This window comes from Mustela nigripes, chromosome 6 (genome assembly GCF_022355385.1).
Source record: "Mustela nigripes isolate SB6536 chromosome 6, MUSNIG.SB6536, whole genome shotgun sequence".
Classification (NCBI taxonomy): domain Eukaryota; kingdom Metazoa; phylum Chordata; class Mammalia; order Carnivora; family Mustelidae; genus Mustela; species Mustela nigripes.
Window position 1 is genome coordinate 26870059 of NC_081562.1, and position 22993 is coordinate 26893051.

Consider the following 22993-nt stretch of genomic DNA (forward strand, 5'->3'; position numbering starts at 1 on the left):
AGGTACAGAAGTAGGTCAGGAGGCCCTGTCCTAGGCTCACACTGCAGAACTGCTTGTATTTGGAGTGGTGTGCTTATCTGTGTATTCTCTCGGGACTATAAGCTTCTCAAAATCAAGGACCATTATCTTTTTTTTTTTTTTTTTAAAGATTTTATTTATTTATTTGTCAGAGACAGAGAGAGAGAGAGTGAGCGAGCACACAGGCAGACAGAGTAGAAGAGGGAGATACAGGCTCCCTGTGGAGCAAGGAGCCCAATGTGGGATTCGATCCCAGGACGCTGGGATCATGACCTGAACTGAATGAAGGCAGCCGCGTAACCAACTGAGCCACCCAGGCGTCCCAAGGACCACTATCTTCTTAATCTTGTATCCCCTTCACCTAGCACACTGCCTTTACTGTAGATGGCCGTGGATGTCTGATAGACAAGTGAATGCATGGATGGAGGGATGTGAGCAGAAGAAAAGGTCTACTGGCCATAAAGCATTTTGGGGACACCTAAGGTTGCAGCAGTGGTGAGAATGGGCTCTGAAGTCAAACTGCTAGGGTTTCCATCCTGGTACTACCTCCCCACACTACCTAACCTTGAACAAAGCACCCCACCTCTCTAGGCTCCCTTTTCTCTTCTGTAAAATGCCAATAAAATGGATTATCATGGTCTTTATCTTGTGAGAATGTTATGGGGTTTAATGAGTTATAGTATCCTGGGTTGGGCAAGGCATTATTATATCCTTATGATAGCCAATTTAGATTTTGAACAAAAATGTGAAAGGTGTATTGAGTTAGACATCTTAGAAGGCTTTGATGGATGATATGGAAAAGTCTAGGTAAGTTCAAGATGTGAGGATATTGGTGAGACTAAAAATGGCTACAAGAGGCTGAAATTAGGAAATAAATAAAATTCCAGGGAGGTTGTTGGGGGAAAATAGATAATGAGTGGCTAGGCAGCTTACGTCCTGAGTGTATGTTCCCCACAATGACCAATGGACTTTTCCTTCAGATGGCTTAAGGGCTTTTGACTGGCATTATTTATTTACCCCAGTTTTTTGTTCTTTCTTTCTTTCTTTTTAAATTTACTTACTTGACAGAGAGAGAGATCAGAAGTAGGCAGAGAGGCAGGCAGGGGGAAGCAGGCTCTTCGTTGAGCAGAGAGCCCAATGCGGGACTCGATCACAGGACCCTGAGATCACAACCCAAGCTGAAGGCAGAGGCCTAACCCACTGAGCCACCCAGGTGCCCCCAGTTTTTTGTTCTTAAGGAAAACAGATCCTCCTCTTTAGTTTTAGGAAATTGATAATAAGTAAATTTTAATGTTCTTTTAAAATTAAACTGTTCTGAGTTTCTTAAGTCATTTTTATTTCTTCTTCAGGGACCTTCCTGTAGTGTATAAAAGCAGTGTAGAGTTCTAACTCTACCTTCTACATATTACTTCCTAAATTACATGTTATTTATTAATATTATATGCTTATGTGTTTTAAATTATTATAATTTGACCATGCAGTACATTTATGTAATTCAAGAATCAGCTTGATGTGAAAGCCATGCCTTGAGAAATCTTGCTCGGTCTCTAGCAATCTACCCTGCCTGCTGTTCCCACTTAAGGAGCCGTGTGCATTAGTTTCTTATGGCTCTGACCTATCTTTCTTAATGCAAATGAAGCAAATATGAATATAGTCTTCATTTTTTTCATTCTTATTCAAGCATCATAGTTTATTTTCCCACTTCTCTAGAGAAGGGCCCTTGCATGACTTTAGATCTTTTGTTTCAAAAATACTTGTACATACTCCAGTTTTATGTTTGCAGGTCTGTCTGTGAGATATGCTGCAGGTGCTTGCCAGAAGTGGGATTGCTGTATGAAGGGTAAGCATAATTGTAATTTTAATAGACATTACCTTATGGATTATGTCATTCCTGGGAGCAGGGATGGGCCTGCTTGGGTCCCACAACCTCTCCACAGGGTGTCTTGTCACACTAATGTTGGTCCAAGAGGTGAAACATCCTTTCTCAGTGTAGCTTTAACTTGCATTCCTCTTATTACGATTGTGCTTAAGTATCTTTTCATGTAGTTGAGAACCATTTCTATTTCTTTTATGTGTTTATGTCCATAAATCATGTGTTTATGTCCTTTGCCTGTTTTCCTATTAATACTTTTTGTCATGTGAGTTCTAGATATCTAGATACCTATCTAGATATCTAGATAGATATCTAGATACCTCAGATATTCATTGATCAACTATTTACTGACCCAACTATGGTGCACCAGGCTCTGTAACAGCCCTGGCTAGAGCTGAGTAGGACACTGCCTTCCAGAAGCCTACACTCTAATGGAGGACCCATTGTATCTATCTATCTATCTATCTTTATTTGTATCTATAGCAATAGGTAGATATCTATGTGTTTATATCTCTCTACTTCCCTATCTACTCATATCTGTGTATAGATATACATAGAGAGAGAGAGAAAGAAAGAAAGAAACACAAGATAATGTCCAAGCACGATGATAAAGGGGTGTGGAAGTTGTTTTGGGCCCAGGGAGGTGGGCTCATGCCCCATCCAAGTTGGGATGCGAGGGAGTTCTAAGTACCTTCTTTCTAGGCTGGCTGGATAGGGGATGCAGAGCAATTCCAGGCTGAAGAAATCAAGGGGCTCTTAGCTCCTTGTTCTTGGTGCCACTCCCTGGTCCTCCTGTCAGTCATTTATTGAGTGCTAACTACATGTTCCCTGAGGGCAGTAACTGAAGAGGAGTCTGATGTAAGAGGCCTGTGGAGGTGTGAGAAGGTTGGGGCAGTGGCAGGGGGCAAGGTCATGGTCACGGGACAGAGTGTAGGCAGCAGTCTGCTCTTTCTCAATCCCTTCCCTCCCTGGCGGGGAATGTCAGAACCTTTTTGGACTCTTCTCCCTTTCAAGGAGCTGACCCACCCAACCCCTTCCCCTTCTCCTCTCTCTCCTTGCCATCCCTTCCCTCACTTAAACCCCTCATTTCCCTACCTTCATCACCCACTTCTGTCTGTCTCTCTTTTGTGACTAACATCCTTGCCCTGTTCCCCAGGCCACTATGTGATAGTGGCCTTATATGAACTCGTCTGAAAGTTGTCTTGCCTTCCTCTCCTCTCCCTGCAACTCCTTTCCCCTCCTCCTCTTCCTCTGTAAACTCACAAAGACAGACAGCCTTCCTAAGGCTGCCGTAAGAAAGTGCCACAAACTTGGTGGCTTAAAACAACAGAAACCTGTTCTCACCATTCTGGAGGCCAGATGTCCAAAATCAAGTTGCTGGCCACACCATGTTCTCTCCAAGGATCTGGGGAGGATCCTTCCTTGCCTTTTCCTTGCTTCTAGGGGTTTCCAGCAATCTTTGATGGTCCTGGGCTTGTGGCAGCATCACTCCAATTTCTGCCTCCGTCTTCACATGGCTCTCTTCCTTGTGTGAGTGCGTGTATTACGTGTATCCAGATTTCCCTTCTTGGGCCCACCCTAATCTAGTATGTTCTCATTTTCACTTGATTACATCTGAAAAGACCCTATTTCCAAATAGTACTTTCCAGGTACTAGGGGGTTAGGACTTCAGCCTAACATTTTTTGAAGGAACAAATCAATGGATAACAGGTGCCCCCAAACTGTATATTGCTTGGTATTTTTTCAGAGTGTACTCACAATCCCCGTGGAAAGCAGCTTTACATCATCTGGTTAAGAATACACATTTTGGTGCAGATCTGAGTTTAAGTCCTGGCTCTGCCTCTTAGGATGTGGCTTTGGACTTGATCTCTGTAAGCTGTGGGATGCACATCTGTAAATGGGGAAAGTAGTCCCAACTACCCCATGGTTGCTACATATTGGGGACTTAGTATAGGACCCAACCCATAGGATATACTCCAGAAACAATAGGCCCCTTGTTACACCAGACTATTCTCATTCCTTCTCCATTTGCATGTGGTCACATGGACTTTGAGCAGAACGTGACAGCAGACTTGTAAGTCCCAGCTGAATGCTGTCAGCACAGTAAGCCCTCTGGACTATGAGATGTTGGGTCAACTCAGGATTTATCCATGACACAAGTTGAGCTTTCCTTCTCTCTGTCCTCACTGCCCTTGTCTGTGTGCCAAGCTTCAAGTGGCATAGAGTAGATGTTAAGAAAACAAACTTGTGGGGTGCCTGGGTGGCTCAGTTGGTTAAGCAACTGCCTTCCACTCACGTCATGATCCTGGAGTCCTGGGATCGAGTCCCACATCAGACTCCTTGCTCAGCAGGGAGTCTGCTTTTCCCGCTGATCTCGCTCCTCTCATGCTCTCTCTCTCTCTCTCAAATAAATAAAATCATTAAAAAAAAAAAAAAGAAAACAAACTTTTGGGAATGGGGTGAGGGATATGAGCTTAGGTCACCCCAGTGAGATGCTCTTTGCATATGGCTCCTCTCTCCCCTTCCTTTTCTGTTTGGTCCTGTAAGCAAGCAAATTCCCTGCTGGGTAGAGTAGACCTCCTCTGCCTCGCCTCTCTGCTGATTTCAGGATCTTTGATACTGGTGTGGCTCTGAAGGAGTGGCTGGGGAAGACAAACCACCATTTGTTTTTGGGGAAAAAAAATGAAAAGAGAAAAAAAATCCAGTCTTTTATCTCTGTGTCCCTCTAAATCGCCAAAGGTCTTATTGTGAAGAGAGGGAACAAGTAGGGTTTTATCTTTCTGCTCCTGCCTGGCAGCCACGTGAGCTCTCAGGGACCTGGGGAGTTCTAAGGCTGGGCTTCCCGAAGGAATGACGGGTGCTCCTGGGGAGTTGGGCTCCTTTGATGGTAGGTATCTGGGAAGGAAGAAGGGGAGCTCCCAGTATTAGTATGAAGAGGGGAGGCTCTAATGAATCTGAAATCAACTGATGAAACCACACTATGTATGAGGAATAGGATGCTCTTTTTACATTTGAAATGCTGGTTGCTTATTGAAAAGGTAGGGTAGGGGCGCCTGGGTGGCTCAGTGGGCTAAAGTCTCCGCCTTCAGCTCAGGTCATGATCCCGGGGTCCTGGGGTCCTGGGTTCGAGCCCTGCATCGGACTCCCTGCTCAGCAGGGAGCCTGCTTCCCCTTCTCTCTCTGCCTGCTTGTGATCTCTGTCTATCAAATAAATAAATAAATAAATAATCTTAAAAAAAAAGTAATCATGATAATCTTCTTAAAAAAAAAAAGAAAAGAAAGAAAAGGTAAGGTAATCCTGCATGGCACAGTAATAGTAATACATAAACACCATCAATATTTTTCTGTGCATGTGTCATGTGCCAGGACCTGTGGTATGTCCTTTACATATGTAATTTCACTTAGTCCTCATCACAAGCTTGTAGCATACGACTGTTATCCCCATTCTGTATTTGAGGGAACTGAGGCATAAAGGGGTTACTTGACTTGCTGGAGATCACACGGAGGCAGGATTTAAACCTAGGTCCACCTGACACCACAGTTTGCTCTTAATCACTAGGCTCTATGGTCTCCCAAGACATTTTAAAGGATAAAAACAAATAAGAAGTAGGATAAATTAACCTTCATTCACTGACTAATAATAAACACAGAAAAGGTAAGCAGTGTGGGACACAAGATAGGTCTAGATTTTGAATTGTGTTACTCTGGGTAGGTTACCTTGGATGTTATGAAGAACCCAAGAATTGTCCTGTCTGCTCTTCCATGTTTGTTTGTGACAGATTTTGTCCTTAGGGTAGCTACCCTTATGAGCACAAGGTGGCTGGAACTACCATAAGAATCTCAGACCAATCAGGTTTTATTCCTGGGGAAATTTGGAATAGGATCCCTTTCCCTGAGGCTGGGGGGAGAAAGGTGAATACTACTGGTCCAACATTAGAGAAGGTAGGATGGCTGTGGTAGGGATTCAAAAAATATCCTGCAGAGTTCCAGGTACCCAGCACAGAGCCTAGAAGGTGGCTGGGCTTCATTCCCTTTGTATCCATTCATCTGAATGGGGGCAAGGCAGTGCATTTTGAGTAGTTTAGTTTTCAATTATGGGTCATTTTTAAAAGATACATTGTGATGCCTTTATGCAACCTAAAATCTCAATGAAAAAAATTAGTCTTCAGGGATAGTTCTGGCTGAGAAGTCTTCAGGAACAGAGAGAGACAGCAAGAGATCCATGTATCTTATTAAAAGATCATTTCCAGAAAAAGGTAAACTCCAGACTCTCATACAGAGTATAAAATGAACATGTTTCAAAGAATTTATTTTACTCATATGATAGAAGGGAATTAGGCAGATACAACCGGCATATCAGTTTGCTAGGCTTGCCATAGTCAAGTAGCACAAACTGGGGGGCTTAGACAACAGATTTATTTCCTTGCAGTTCTGGAGACTAGACGTCTGAGATCAAGGTTGCTTGAGTTGGTTCCTTCTGCAGGCTCTGAAGGAGAATCTGTTCCATACCTTTCTCCCAGTTTTTGGTGGTTTGCTGAAAATCTATGGTATTGCTTAGTTTGTAAGGCCCATTATCCCTATATCTGCCTCCTTCTTCATATGGCATACATTCATTCTGTCTGCCTTGTCTCTTGGGCCAAACTTCCTCTTTTAATAAGGACACAGTTCTAATGGATTAAGGCCCACGCTATGACCTCATCTCAACTTGATCATTTGCAAAGACCCTATTTTCAAATAAGGTCACATTCACATGTACTGGGATTCAAGACTTTTTTTTTTTTTTTGAGGGGGGACATTATTCAACATATAACAGCTGTTTCAAAGGAAAAGTGAAAACAGCCCAGATTTATACAAGTAAAGGAAAGTTGAGATGAATTGCAAATGGAAACAAAACTGTTTTTTTCCAGTTTTAAGGCCAGGTGGGGTGGTGGTAGGGTGGTCAGTTAAATCATTACCAGACAGGATGGAAATCACATATCTATCAGTTACCTATAGCTTACAAAGCTTTATGGAACAATTCAAATACAGTGAATAGCCCTAGAATCTCATAACCCAGAAGAGTATGCTGTAGAAAGGGATGAATAGTTTTCCACTGAAACATAAAATATTTTTCTATACTATTATTAGTCCATCTGTTGTATTCTATAGATGAAGGGGTCCCAAAATCTGCTGTGCATTAAGTGGTCCTGAAATCTCGTGTGCATGATTTACCTTCTTGGCAGACTTTATAGCCACCTCCATTTTATAGGTCTGTTTCCTCTAACGCTGAGTGGGAGATTTAGCCATGTTTCCTCAGTGAGCCTTTTTGGCTTTTTGGCCAACACTTCCCTCTGTGGAGATGTACAGAGCTCTCTGTTACAGATGATCTCTGTTCATTCTTTCTTGGTCATCTCAGGGAGGCAGGAAACTAGGCCATTCTATGGGTGTGTTGCTACAACTACGTAATATCCATATCCTGGATATTCATAATATCCAGGACACCGTGGGCCACTCTCTGCATTGTATTTACAACCCTCCAGTCCTTATGCCTCAGCCTCCAAAAGGTATAGGACATAACATTCTGCTGTTACTATCTCTGTTGGTTGGGCCTGTTGAAACTCTTCCCATGGCCGCCTGAAAGAAAAGGGCACACAGAGACAGGAACAGGTCTTTAAAATAGCTACATAGTAAAAATGAAACAAAAGCAAGAGTTTCATAAGAAAGTGTTAAAGGAAATGCAGATGCAGGGGCTCAAGAAAGAAGAAGTCAAAGTCTCACTCTTTGCAGATGACATATTTTATGAGGAAAACTGAAAAGACTCCACCCCCAAATTGCTAGAATTCATACAGGAATTCAGCAACATAGCAGGATATAAAGTCAGTGCACAGAAATCAGTTGCATTTCTATATGCTAACAATGAGGCAGAAGAAAGAGAAATTAAGGAATCAATCCCATTTACAATTGCACCAAAAACCATAAGTACCCAGGAATAAACCTAACCAAAAAGATAAAGGATCTGTACTCTAAAAACTATAGAACTCTTATGAAAGAAATTGAGGAAGACATAAAAAATGGAAAAACATCCTGTGCTCATGGATTGGAAGAATAAATATTGTTAAAACATCTCTGCTACCTAGAACAATCTATACGTTCAATGTAATCCCTATCAAAACACCATCAGCTTTTTTCACAGAGCTGGAACAAGTAATCCTAAAATTTTTATGGAACCAGAAAAGATCCCCAATAGCCAAAGGAATGTTGAAAAAGAAAACCCAAGCTGGTGGCACCACAATTAGGGACTTCAAGCTTTATTATGAAGCCTATAATCATCAAGGCAGTATGTTACTGGCACAAAAACACACATAGATCAATGGAACAGAATACAGAACCCAAAAATGGACCCTCCATTCTGGCCAACTAGTTTTTAACAAAGCAGGAAAGAATATCCAATGGAAAAAGGACGGTTTCTTTAACAAATGGTGTTGGGAAAATTGGACAGCCACATGCAGAAGAATGAAACTGGACCATTTCCTTACACCGTACACAAAAATAAACTCAAAATGGATAAAGACCTAAATGTGAGACAGGAATCCATCAAAATCCTAGATGAGGACATAGGCAGCAACCTCTTTGAACTGGCTGCAGCAGCTTTTTGCTAGACACATCTCCAAAGGCAAGGGAAACAAAAGCAAAAATGAGCTATTGGGACTGCATCAAGATAAAAAGCTTTTGCATAGCAAAGGAAATAACAAAACTGAAATGTAACCTACAGAGTGGGAGAAGATATTTGCAAATGGCATATCAGATATAGGGCTAGTATCCAAGATCTATGAAGAACTTATCAAACTCAAAACCCCTGGGGACAGATAATCCAGTCAAGAAATGGACAGAAGACATGAACAGACATTTCTCCTAAGAAGATATACAACTGGCCAACAGACATATGAAAAAATAAATGCTTGACATCACACCGCATCAGGGGAATACAAATCAAAACCACAATGAGATACCACCTCACAGCAGTCAAAATGGCTAAAATTAACAAGTCAGGAAACAAGTGTTGGCAAGGATGTGGAGAAAGGTAACCCTCTTACACTGTTGGTGGGAATGTAAGATGTACAGCCACTCTGGAAAACAGTATGGAGGTTCCATAAGAAGTTAAAAATAGACTATCCTATGACTCAGCAATTGCACTACCAGGTATTTATCCCAAAATACAAATGTAATGATCTGAAGGAATACATGCACTCTAACATTTATAGCAGCAATGTCCGCAATAGCCAAACTATGGAAAGAGCTGAGATATCCATCAACAGATGAATGGATAGAGAAAATGTGGTATACATATACAATGGAATATTACTCAGCCATCAGAAAGCATGAATACTTACAATTTGCACTGACATAGATGGAACTAGAGGGTGTTATGCTGAGTGAAATAAGTCAATCAGAGAAAGACAATTATCTTATGAGAAATATAATAGCGCAGAGAATCATAGGGGAAGAGAGGGAAAAAATGACTTAGAAGTAATCAAATATGGAGACAAACCATAAGAGACTTTTAACTATAGGAAACAAACAGGGTTGCTGGAGGGGAAAGGGTGGGGAATGGGGTAATTGGGCCATAGGCATTAAGGAGGGCATGTAATATGATGAGCACTGGGTGTTATATGCAACTGATGAATTATTGAATTCTACATATGAAACTAATGATGTACTATCTGTTGCCAAGTTGAATTTAAATAATAAAACAAGAAAGAAAAAGGAGGAAATCTTTCTCCTTAATAAAAATATCATTGGGAAAAGATAAATTCAAGAATTCTCTCCCCCATGATTCATATTCTCAAACATTCTTTGGCATTCTTACTATATAGTTTCCCTTTATTACTGTATCGCTTTTTTTTTCTCCCCCAAAAGAGAATATCTTGCTAGAGAAAACCATGCCAAGCCTGAAAACATTGGGGACCCGACGCCAAGTTCAACAAGCCCAGGGAACTTTCTGGCAAGAAATGATTCCATCTGTAACAAGGCCAGTCTCGTGGGCTGGAGCTCACAATTGGCAGGAAGGTAAGTATCCTTTGCTCTGTTTGCCCTCCTCTCTAATTTACTCCCACTTACTTAAGCTTTTAAACCATTTTCCTAAGTGCAAACTCCGTGACAGGCAATTTGCTAGGCACTGTGATGCGTTGTTTTATCCCACCTTCAAAACGGCTTTGTGGGTTAGGTAAAACAATGACTTCAGGCTTACAGTTGAGAAAATAGTGGTTAGTGCCATTAGAAAACCTGCCTGTGGTCAAATAGCTAAGTTGAGGGCGCCTGGGTGGCTCAGTGGGTTAAGCTGCTGCCTTCGGCTCAGGTCATGATCTCAGGGTCCTGACATTGAATCCCGCATCGGGCTCTCTGCTCAGCGGGGAACCTGCTTCCCTCTCTCTCTCTCTGCCTGCCTCTCTGCCTACTTGTGATCTCTCTCTGTCAAATAAATAAATAAAATCTTAAAAAAAAAATAGCTAAGTTGAAGAGTCGGGATTTGAACCGGGGCTTCAGTGACTGAAAAGTCAGTATAATTTACCTGCCTGATCATATGCCATGGGTTTGACACGTCTGTAATAAGAGCCTAGGAAAAAAATGCTGAAATCTATATTCCTTCAGTTATGCATCTTTAAGGATACTTGAGTTGCTAAAAGTGACTTAGGGTAGGGGACTAGAGTTAAGTAAATTATGATGAATTTTTGACATCCTTACAATGTGATGCTTCCCTCTTTCCGTTGGATTGTTTCCTTTCATGGACTTCTCTCAAATTCTGAGACTGCCCTGCAGCCTTATTAAGCTCTCTGAAGGCAAAAGGTTACATGGTTTTCAGGGAGCCAGGCTTTTAATGAATTCTAATGGATATAGCCTTGAGTTAAATTTAGATAAATATGAAGTTTTATCTCTGGGATACCATCTCCCATTTTTATTATTTTTTTCCTCTTTAAAATAAACCCACTAACAAAGATACTTGGCTTGTGCAAACTTTAATTAGGCTCCTGGACCTTCCCCTGGGCCCATCTCTGCATATCCTTGTAAAATCTAGTTTTAGCAAGATCCTTGATAAGTCTGTTTAACTAGAGCCACTCACCCTTGCTGTTGGATCACCTTCAAGATCTGATCAGATCTGTCATCCCCTGGGTGATGTCTGATCATCCTAGCCTGTTGTCAGCAAGAATCCCATTAGGTAGGGTTAGCCAGTACCCCTCTTATGCTCGACATTTCTCCTTAATAATTTTTCATCCATTACACCCCTGTCCCACCCCCCACCACTCTACTCCTTGGCTTTAAATTCCTACTTGCCCTGCTCTGTTTGGAGTTGAGCCTGGTCTCTCTTACCCCACTGCAAAATCCCATTACAGTATTCCCTGTTCCTATCGTGATGGTCGTGAATAAAGTCCATCTTACCTTTTTTAACAAGTCTCACTGAATATTTTTTTCTTTAACAGTTACAGAGCCATAACTCAGATGGGATAAGATTCATCATTGGGCCCCTGGACTTCTCACCTAGGATCCCAAGAATGCACCTTTGAAGCCTTTGCCTTCCCTCCTGCCTAATAGATTGGGGATCTGTGGGAGAGTATGACTCTGGAACCAGTGCTTCAGACAGACATTGTTGAAGCTGGTAAGGACAGATTTTGATTCTTAAGATTCTGAGTATACTCTGGAAGCTGACTTAGAGTTCTATATTTCTCTGTTTGTAAGAAGATGAATTAGAGTCCCTGGCTTCTTTGAAAGGTACCTATTAAGCTGGAAGTCTCTTCTCTCTGGTTCTCTTTCCTGAGAAAATTATTCCCTCACTCTCTGGCCTGGAAGTTTTACTTCTTGGCTCTCTGTGAGGTCTCTCTGTTCTCTTTGTTGGATTCTGCTTCTCCCGTGGGAACTCCTCAGTTGACTGAAGCCCCCTTCTTGTACCTCTACTAATTATAGGCTCTGGGATCTTGTCTGCTTCTTTTCTTGTTGGCGTGATTTTGCTGAGGATAATTGAGAACTCCATTGATCTCTTTGGAAAACTTGAGATCTCCCCAAACTGGATCCTCTAAGGCCTGTCCCTTTCCATTGTGTCTTTCCTCCTTCCTTCTCTTAGCACCTTCAATATTCCATAAAGTTCTCTTGAATCCTTTTCTATGTTCCCCTTCAACCCCTACCTTCTCTATTCCTCTGTTCAACCCTACCAGATTTTTCCCTTTCACTTTATCTTCTCAGTTCCCTACAGCCTCTTGACTTTTAGGCCCCCTACCCTCCCTTAGGGGCTCTCAGGAAACTCAAGGACCTCCAAAAGCAATCGCCTAAGGCTGAAAAAAAAAAAAAATAAAACTGTTTGGAACCAGAGCTAGATGTTTTGTCCACTCCAGTTGTGCACTGGAGATGTCCAGACAGCTGCTGGGTGTCTCCTCAGTTACTAGCCTACAATTTAATACATAGACTCCATCAGATCACATATCAGGATAAAAGAAAAATTTAAAAGTCTTCTCCACAATTATTGGCATGCAGGTAACATTGATTTGTCCTATTTGCTAAAAACACAATGCAGATAAAAATATAAAGTGAAGATAAATCAGTGAGTTTGTATTACTATGTTTTATTAACTTATGACCAAAATTTTAGAATGAAAGCTAAAAAAAAAATCTGTATTTGTCTATATGTTTATGTATGTGTGTATATATGTCTGTATGTTGTACACAGGTGATAATTTTCTATCTCCAGGTGGTATTATCAAATTAATTTATAAAATCTCTCAAATGAGTTCTTCCCTAATTGGTTTAGAGATAAGTGGGCACTTACATAACTCTCAGAAATAAGGAAACTAACTGATGTGTGTGTGTTTAATTTGTGTGATCTGGGATATTTTTTGGTAAATAAAGCAACTATAAAAACTGTTGGTAAAATAATATAGGTATGTCCTCAGAATTCTCAGGATTAATTATAATGTGGATATACATTGTTTTCCTACCTAGATTTACTGGTAAAAGAAGCTTTGATTATCTCATTATATGTTTAAAATTATAAAAGTATGAATTCAACTGAAGAATAAAATGTACAATAAAAATAAATTGCTTGTCAAACATGGCAATTAAAAAAATAAAGGAGGGAAAACCCAAATATTTAACTTTTAGGTTCTTTGCTTCCATGATTTTTAGGAAATGTACCTGATATGCCCACAAGAAAAATAGCTTAAGGTGATGGCTAGCTTTTGTTTTATGTCTCATGAAATTTTCATGAGCAATTCAAGCGTAATTATAAGAACAAGTGAATTGAATAAAGGTAAATGGGATACATGTTTATAAATGAACTTTTCAACAATAATTAGAAGATGTTATATACAAACCTAATGGTAACAACAAATCAAAAACCACTAATAGATATGCAAAGAATAAATAGAAAGGAATCCAAGTATAAAACTATAGAAAACAAGCAAACCAAGAAAGAGGGCAAGAGAAGAAAGAATCAGAGTGAAGCTACAAAAACAACCACAAAACAAATAATAAAATGGTAACAAATTCATATCTGTCAATAATTAATTTGAACATAAATGGACTAAACACTCCAATAAAAAGATAAAGGGTGACAAGAGTGGATAAAGAAACAAGACCCATCTGTATACTGCCTGTAAGATACTCATTTCAGACCTAAAGTCCCCTGCAGATTGAAACTGAGAGGATGGAGATACATTTATCATGCAAATGGATGGCAAAAGAAAACTAGAGTATCAATACTTATAATGGACAAAATAGACTTTAAAACAAAGACTGTAAAAAGAGAAAAAGAAGGATACTATATAATAACAAAGGGGATAATCCAACAAGAAGACATAGCAATTTTAAGTATTAATGCACCCAACATGGGAGTACCCAAATCATAAAATAGTTAATAACAAACATAAAGAAACTAATTGATAGTAATACAATAATAGGAGGAGACTTTAACACCCCACTTACATTGATGGGCAAATAAAACAGAAAATCGATAAGAGAACAGTATTTTTGAATGACTCACTGAAACAGATTTAACAGATATATTCAGAACATTGCATCCAAAAATAACAGACTACACATTCTTTTCTTTCTTTCTTTTTTTAAAAAAGATTTTATTTATTTGAGGGAGAGAGAGAGAGACAGAGAAAGGGAGGGGGAAGGGCAGAGGAAGAGGGAGAGAATCCTCAAGCAGACTCCCCAGTGAGCATGGAGCCCCACCCAGTGCACAGTCCCAGTACTCTGAGATCACGACCTCAGCCAAAATAGAGTCAGTATGCTTAACTGACTGAGCCACCCAGGCACCCCTACACATTCTTTTCAAGTGCATACAGAAACATTCTCCAGTACAGATCACATGTATGATCTGAATTAAATAAAGTTGTAGGATACAAATCAATGTGCAGAAATCTGTTGCATTTCTATACACTAAAAATGAAGCAGCAGAAAGAGAAGTTAAGAAAACAATCCCATTTATAATTGCACCAAAAATAATCAGATACCAGGGAATAAACTGAACCAAAGAGGAGAAAGACTTGTATGATGAAAACTGTAAAACACTGTTGAAAGAAATTGTAGATGACACAAAGAAGGGAAAAACATGCCATAGTCATGGATTGGGAGAACAAATGTCAAAATGTCTCTACTACTCAAAGCTATCTACAGATTTAATGCAAACTGTATCAAAATACTGGTGGCATTTTTCATAGAACTAGAATAAGAAATTAGATTTGTATGGAACCACAAAAGACCCCAAATAGCAAAAGCAATCTTGGAAAGAACAAAACTGGAGGTATTACAATCCCAGACTTAAAGTTGTATTGCAAAACTATAGTAATCAAAATGTTATGGTCCTGGCACAGAGATAGACAGATAGATCATAGGTCAATAGAACAGAATAGGAATAGAACAGAATAGAACAAACTGAGAAAAAAATCCAATTATATGGTCAATTAATCTTTGGTAAAGCAGGAAAGAATATTCAATGGGAAAAAGACACTCTCTTCAACAAATGGTGTTGGGAAAACTGGACAGCTACATGCAAAAAATGAAACTGGACTATTTCCTTACGCCATACACAAAAACAAGCTGAAAATGGGTTAACGACCTAAATATGAGGCCTGAACCCATAACAATCCTAGCAGGGAGTACAGGCAGTAATTTCTCTAACATTGGCCATAGCAACATTTTTCTAGCTATGTCTCCTAAGGCATGGGAAACAAAAGCAAAAATAAATTATTGGACTACATCAAAATAAAGCTTCTGCACAGCAAAAGAAACAATAAAAAAAGAAAACCAAAGGCAACCTATTGGATGGAAGAAGATATTTGCAAATGACATATCTCATAAAGAGTTAGTATCTAAAACATATAAAGAACTGATACAACTCAACACCCCCAAAACAAATAATCCAATTAAAAAATGAGCAGAAGACATAAACAGACATTTCTCTAAGCAAGACATCCATATGGCTAACAGACACATGAAAATATGCTCAACATCACTCATCATCAGGGAAATGCAGATCAAAACCATAATGAGGTATCACCTCATACCTGTCAGAGTGGTTAAAATCAAAAACACAAGAAACAAATGATAATGTGGGGTAAAAAAGGAACCCTCTTGGACTGGTGGTGGGAATGCAAAGTAGTATAGCCACTCTGGAAAACAGTATGGGTTCCTCAAAAAATTAAAAATAGAACTATCTTATGATCCAGAAATTGCACATGTGAGTATTTACCCCCCAAAATACAAAAACACTAATTCAAAGGGATTCATGCATCCCTATGATTATAGCCACATTATTTATAATAATCACATTATGGAAGTAGCCCAAGTGTCCATTAATAAATGAATGGATAAAAAGGATGTCGTATGCATATACCATGGAACATTATTCAGCCATAAAAGGAATGAAATCTTCCATTTGTAGTGACATGGATGCAACTAGAGAGTATAATGCTAAGTAAAATAAGTCAGAGAGAAACAAATACCAGTGATTTCACTCGTCTGTGGAATTTAAGAAACAAAACAAATGAGTGAAGGGGAAAAGGGACTGAGAGAGACAAACCAAGAAACAGACTCTTAACTATAGAGATCCAACTGATGGTCACCAGAGGGGAGATGGGTAGCGGGAAGGGTGAAACGGATGATGGGATTAAGGAGGGACTTGTGATGAGCATAGGTTATTGTATGGACATGTTGAATCACTATATTGTACACCTGAAACTAATATAACAGTTATATTTTATATAATTTATATATTATAACATTATAATGTTATTTTATATAATGTTATATATATAATATAACACTGTTATATTAATGCTACTGAATTTTTAAAGAAGATTTTAAAATTTATTTGAGAAAGAGAAAGCATCAGCATGAGGGGGATAATGGGGGAGGGAGAGAGATAATCTCAAGCAGACTCCTGGCTGAGTTCAGAGCCTAAAGAGGGGCTTGATCTAACAACCCTGAGATCATGACCTGAGCCCAACTCAAGAGTCTGACACTCAACCACCTGTGCCACCCAGGTGGCTGGAATTCCCCTATGCTGGAATTAAAAAAAAAAGTTGCAAAAATCTTTCTGATAACTTGAAATCTTAGCTCAGTTAAATGACAGATATTCATTGAATAGCTAGATTATTTCCAAGAAAGATAAAACATTGAAATGTTAATTGCCAAACATAAGTTTTTCTACTTTTGGAATCTTGTTTTTTTACAGGATAGAGAAACTAAATATATTTCAGTCTGTTAATAAACATGAAAAATTAAAGTATGAGAAAGATAACACCTCTAGAGAATTATGAAATGATATGTTCATAAATTTGCTACAGAATGATAATATGTGACAGTTCACAACTGCCTGATGCCTGGTTTTCACTGAAAACTAGGGTTACTAATGGTTAAAGATTCTAAATCTATGTTGTGTAAATGAATCTGCAAGAAATAATAAAAGTAAATAAAAAAGCAAGGCTGTGCAAGGAAATTAAGATGTGTTTTTGATAAGTGAAAGTATGAAGCATGTGTTTTTGTTAAAGGAAAAAGAGAAATTTTGTTGAAATAGAATGACTAATTGTTCCAGACTTAGAAATAAGACAGAGTAGGACAAAAACTGAATGAATAAAAAAAGTTTTTAGAAGGTTTATGGAAAAGGAATCTTGGAAAAGAAATTTTTTTTTTGTGGGTGATCAAAGCTTGCCAAGACTGGATGGATTTATTTATATGGGCTTTTAAAAAAATTAGCCTTTTTATTACTAGCTAGTATACTGACACAAAATTAGAACTTGGTTTTCTCTCTCTGTTAAAACAAAGTTTTCTTAGATTATTGGTTTGCTCTTAATAAAACAGTGTAAAAAATTTTTCCTTACATTTTAAATAATCTGCCTGGGCAATCAGGATTTTGTGTCCTAAAATAATTTCCTGTGCTTCATGTTGTCTTTATCAGTCATTGATTACTTAAGAAAACCCAAGTATTCTTTTTATTTATTTATTTTTATAAACATATAGTATATTTTTATCCCCAGGGTTACAGGTCTGTGAATCACCCAGTTTACACACTTCACAGCACTCACCAAAGCACATACCCTCCCCAATGTCCATAATGCCACCGCCCTTCTCCCAACGCCCCCCCCCAGCAACCCTCAGTTTGTTTTGTGAGTTTAAGAGTCACTTATGGTTTGTCTCCCTCCCAATCCCATCTTGTTTCATTTATTCTTCTCCTACCCCCTTAAGTCCCCATGTTGCATCACCACTTCCTCATATCAGGGAGATCCTATGAGAGTTGTCTTTCTCCGACTGACTTATTTCGCTAAGCAGGATATGCTCTAGTTCCACCCATGTTGTTGCAAATGGCAAGATTTCTTTTGATGGTTGCATAGTATTCCATTGTATATATGTATACCACATCTTCTTTATCCATTCATCTGTGGATGAACATCTAGGTTCTTTCCATAGTTTGGCTATTGTGGACATTGCTGCTATAAACATTCGGGTGCATGTGCCCCTTCGGATCACTACGTTTGTATCTTTAGGGTAAATACCCAGTAGTGCAATTACTGGGTCATAGGGTAGTTCTATTTTCAACATTTTGAGGAACCTCCATGTTGTTTTCCAGAGAGATTGCACCAGCTTGCATTCCCACCAACAGTGTAGGAGGGTTCCCCTTTCTCCGCATCCTCACCAGCATCTGTCATTTCCTGACTTGTTAATTTTAGCCATTCTGACTGGTGTGAGGTGATATCTCCTTGTGGTTTTGATTTGTATTTCCCTGATGCCGACTGATATGGAGCACTTTTTCATGTGTCTGTAGGCCATGTGGATGTCTTCTTTGCAGAAATGTCTGTTCATGTCCTCTGCCCATTTCTTGATTGGATTATTTGTTCTTTGGGTGTTGAGTTTGCTAAGTTCTTTATAGACTTTGGACACTAGCCCTTTATCTGATATGTCGTTTGCAAATATCTTCTCCCATTCTGTCAGTTGTCTTTTAGTTTTGTTAACTGTTTCCTTTGCTGTGCAAAAGCTTTTGATCTTGATGAAGTCCCAATAGTTCATTTTTGTCCTTGCTTCCCTTGCCTTTGGTGATGTTCCTAGGAAGATGTTGCTGCTGTTGAGGTCGAAGAGGTTGCTGCCTGTGTTCTCCTCAAGGATTTTGATGGATTCCTTTCTCACATTGACGTCCTTCATCCATTTTGAGTCTATTTTTGTGTGTGGTGTAAGGAAATGGTCCAATTTCATTTTTCTGCATGTGGCTGTCCAATTTTCCCGATACCATTTATTGAAGAGCCTGTCTTTTTTCCATTAGACATTCTTTCCTGCTTTGTCGAAGATTAGTTGACCATAGAGTTGAGGGTCTATTTCTGGGCTCTCTATTTTGTTCCATTGATCTATGTGTCTGTTTTTGTGCCAGTACCATGCTGTCTTGATGATGACAGCTTTGTGATAGAGCTTGAAGTCCGGAATTGTGATGCCACCAACGTTGGCTTTCTTTTTCAATATTCCTTTGGCTATTCGAGGTCTTTTCTGGTTCCATATAAATTTTAGTGTTCTTTGTTCCATTTCTTTGAAAAATATGGATGGTACTTTGATAGGAATTGCATTAAATGTGTAGATTGCTTTAGGTAGCATAGACATTTTCACAATATTTATTCTTCCAATCCAGGAGCATGGAACATTTTTCCATTTCTTTGTGTCTTCTTCAATTTCTTTCATGAGTACTTTATAGTTTTCTGAGTATAGATTCTGTGCCTCTTTGGTTAGGTTTATTCCTAGATATCTTATGGTTTTGGGTGCAATTGTAAATGGGATTGACTCCTTAATTTCTCTTTCTTCTGTCTTGTTGTTGGTGTAGAGAAATGCAACTGATTTCATTGCTTTGATTTTATATCTTGACACTTTACTGAATTCCTGTACAAGTTCTAGCAGATTTGGAGTGGAGTCTTTTGGGTTTTCCACATATAGTATCATATCATCTGCGAAGAGTGATAGTTTGACTTCTTCTTTGCTGATTTGGATGCCTTTAATTTCCTTTTGTTGTCTGATTGCTGAGGCTAGGACTTCTAGTACTATGTTGAATAGCAGTGGTGATAATGGACATCCCTGCCGTGTTCCTGACCTTAGTGGAAAAGCTTTCAGTTTTTCTCCATTTAGAATGATATTTGTGGTGGGTTTTTCATAAATGACTTTGATAATATTGAGGTATGTGCCCTCTATCCCTACACTTTGAAGAGTTTTGATCAGGAAGGGATGCTGTACTTTGTCAAATGCTTTTTCAGCATCTATTGAGAGTATCATATGGTTCTTGTTCTTTCTTTTATTGATGTGTTGTATCACATTGATTGATTTGCGGATGTTGAACCAACCTTGCAGCCCTGGCATAAATCCAGGTCGTGGTGAATGTACTTTTAATGTACTGTTGAATCCTATTGGCTATTATTTTGGTGAGAATTTTCGCATCTGTGTTCATCAAGGATATTGGTCTATACCTCTCTTTTTTTATTGGACCCTTGTCTGGTTTTGGGATCAAAGTGATGCTGGCCTCATAAAATGAGTTTGGAAGTTTTACTTCTATTTCTATTTTTTGGAACAGTTTCAGGAGAATAGGAATTAGTTCTTCTTTAAATGTTTGGTAGAATTCCCCCGGGAAGCCGTCTGGCCCTGGGCTTTTGTTTGTTTGGAGATTTTTAATGACTGTTTCAATCTCCTTACTGGTTATGGGTCTGTTCAGGCTTTCTATTTCTTCCTGGTTCAGTTTTGGTAGTTTATATGTTTCTAGGAATGCATCCATTTCTTCCAGATTGTCAAATTTGTTGGCATAGAGTTGCTCATAGTATGTTCTTATAATAGTTTGCATTTCTTTGGTGTTAGTTGTGATCTCTCCTCTTTCATTCATGATTTTATTTATTTGGGTCCTTTCTCTTTTCTTCTTGATAAGTCTGGCCAGGGGTTTATCAATTTTATTAATTCTTTCAAAGAACCAGCTCCTAGTTTTGTTGATTTGTTCTATTGTTTTTTGTTTTTTTTTTTTGGTTTCTATTTCATTGATTTCTGCTCTGATCTTTATGATTTCTCTTCTCCTGCTGGGCTTAGGGTTTCTTTCTTGTTCTTTCTCCAGCTCCTTTAGGTGTAGGGTTAGGTTGTGTACCTGAGACCTTTCTTGTTTCTTGAGTAAGGCTTGTACCACTATATATTTTCCTCTCAGGACTGCCTTTGTTGTGTCCCACAGATTTTGAATCGTTGTGTTTTCATTATCATTTGTTTCCATGATTTTTTTCAATTCTTCTTTAATTTCCTGGTTGACCCATTCATTCTTTAGAAGAATGCTGTTTAGTCTCCATGTATTTGGGTTCTTTCCAAACTTCCTCTTGTGGTTGAGTTCTAGCTTCAGAGCATTGTGGTCTGAAAATATGCAGGGAATGATCCCAATCTTTTGATACTGGTTGAGTCCTGATATAGGACCGAGGATGTGATCTATTCTGGAGAATGTTCCATTTGCACTAAAGAAGAATGTGTATTCTGTTGCTTTGCGATGAAATGTTCTGAATATATCTGTGATGTCCATCTGGTCCAGTGTGTCATTTAAGGCCTTTATTTCCTTGCTGATCTTTTGCTTGGATGATCTGTCCATTTCAGTGAGGGGAGTATTAAAGTCCCCTAGTATTATTGTATTATTGTTGATGTGTTTCTTTGATTTTATTATTAATTGGTTTATATAGTTGGCTGCTCCCACGTTGGGGGCATAGACATTTAAAATTGTTAGATCTTCTTGTTGAACAGACCCTTTGAGTATGATATAATGTCCTTCCTTATCTCTTATTATAGTCTTTGGCTTAAAATCTAATTGATCTGATATAAGGATTGCCACTCCTGCTTTCTTCTGATGTCCATTGGCATGATAAATTTTTTTCCACCCCCTCACTTTAAATCTGGAGGTGTCTTTGGGCTTAAAATGTGTTTCTTGTAGGCAACATATAGATGGGTTTTGTTTTTTTATCCATTCTGATACCCTGTGTCTTTTGATTGGGGCATTTAGCCCATTAACGTTCAGGGTAACTATTGAGAGATATGAATTTAATGCCATTGTATTGCCTGTAAGTTGACTGTTACTCTGTATTGTCTCTGTTCCTTTCTTATCTACCACTTGTAGGCTCTCTCTTTGCTTAGAGGACCCCTTTCAATATTTCCTGTAGAGCTGGTTTGGTGTTTGCAAATTCTTTCAGTTTTTGTTTGTACTGGAAGCTTTTAATCTCTCCTTCTATTTTCAATGATAGCCTAGCTGGATATAGTATTCTTGGCTGCATGTTTTTCTCATTTAGTGCTCTGAATATGTCATGCCAGCTCTTTCTGGCCTGCTAGGTCTCTGTGGACAAGTCTGCTGCCAATCTAATATTTTTACCATTGTATGTTACAGACTTCTTTTCCCAGGCTGCTTTAAGGATTTTCTCTTTGTCACTAAGGCTTGTAAATTTTACTATTAGGTGACGAGGTGTGGGCCTATTCTTATTGATTTTGAGGGGCGTTTTCTGAACCTCCTGAATTTTGATGCTTGTTCCCTTTGCCATTTGGGGAAATTCTCCCCAATAATTCTCTCCAGTATACCTTCTGCTTCCCTCTCTCTTTCTTCTTCTTGTCGAATCCCAATTATTCTAATGTTGTTTCGTCTTATGGTGTCACTTATCTCTCGAATTCTCCCCTTGTGGTGCAGTAGCTGTTTGTCCCTCTTTTGCTCAGCTTCTTTATTCTCTGTCATTTGGTCTTCTATATCGCTAATTCTTTCTTCTGCCTCATTTATCCTAGCAGTGAGAGCCTCCATTTTTGATTGCACCTCATTAATAGCTTTTTTGATTTCAACTTGGTTTGATTTTAGTTCTTTTATTTCTCCAGAAAGGGCTTTTATATCTCCAGAGAGGGTTTCTCTAATATCTTCCATGCCTTTTTCGAGCCCGGCTAGAACCTTGAGAATTGTCATTCTGAACTCTAGATCTGACATATTACCAATGTCTGTATTGATTAGGACCCTAGCCTTCGGTACTGCCTCTTGTTCTTTTTTTTGTGGTGAATTTTTCCGCCTTGTCATTTTGTCCAGATAAAAGTATATGAAGGAGCAAGTAAAATACTAAAAGGGTGGCAACAACCCCAGGAAAATATGCTTTAACCAAATCAGAAGAGATCCCAAAGCGTGATGTGGGAGAAAGGGTATAAAAAGAGGTTCAGAAAGAAAGAAAGGAAAAAAAAAAAGGAAGGAAAGAAAAGAATTAAAAAAGAAAACAAATAAAAAAAGTATAAAAAGAAAAAATATATATATTAGATAAACTAGTTAAAAAACGTTAAAAAAGAAAAGGGTAAAAGTTAAAAAAATTTTAGCAGAAGAGAAAAAAATGAACAAGAAAAAAAATTAATTTAACTGCAATACTAAAGAATTATAGGGAGAAAGCCATGAGTTCCGTGCTTTGCTTTCTCCTCCTCTGGAATTCTGCTGCTCTCCTTGGTATTGAAACTGCACTCCTTGGTTGGTGAACTTGGTCTTGGCTGGATTTCTTGTTGATATTCTGGGGGAGGGGCCTGTTGTAGTGATTCTGAAGTGTCTTTGCTCCAGGCGGAATTGCACCACCCTTACCAGGGGCCG

General features: G+C 38.9%; 1 long non-coding RNA gene across 5 annotated transcripts in view; it reads left to right on the forward strand.

The window, feature by feature from the left end:
- Positions 1-22993, forward strand: part of LOC132019365 (uncharacterized) — a 209840-nt gene that overhangs the window by 92107 nt on the left and 94740 nt on the right. For all 5 annotated transcript variants that reach the window (XR_009404746.1, XR_009404745.1, XR_009404742.1 and 2 more), the window contains 3 exons: positions 1802-1858; positions 9788-9937; positions 11347-11522. This is a non-coding gene — a long non-coding RNA (uncharacterized LOC132019365). The remainder of the gene's footprint in view (positions 1-1801; positions 1859-9787; positions 9938-11346; positions 11523-22993) is intronic.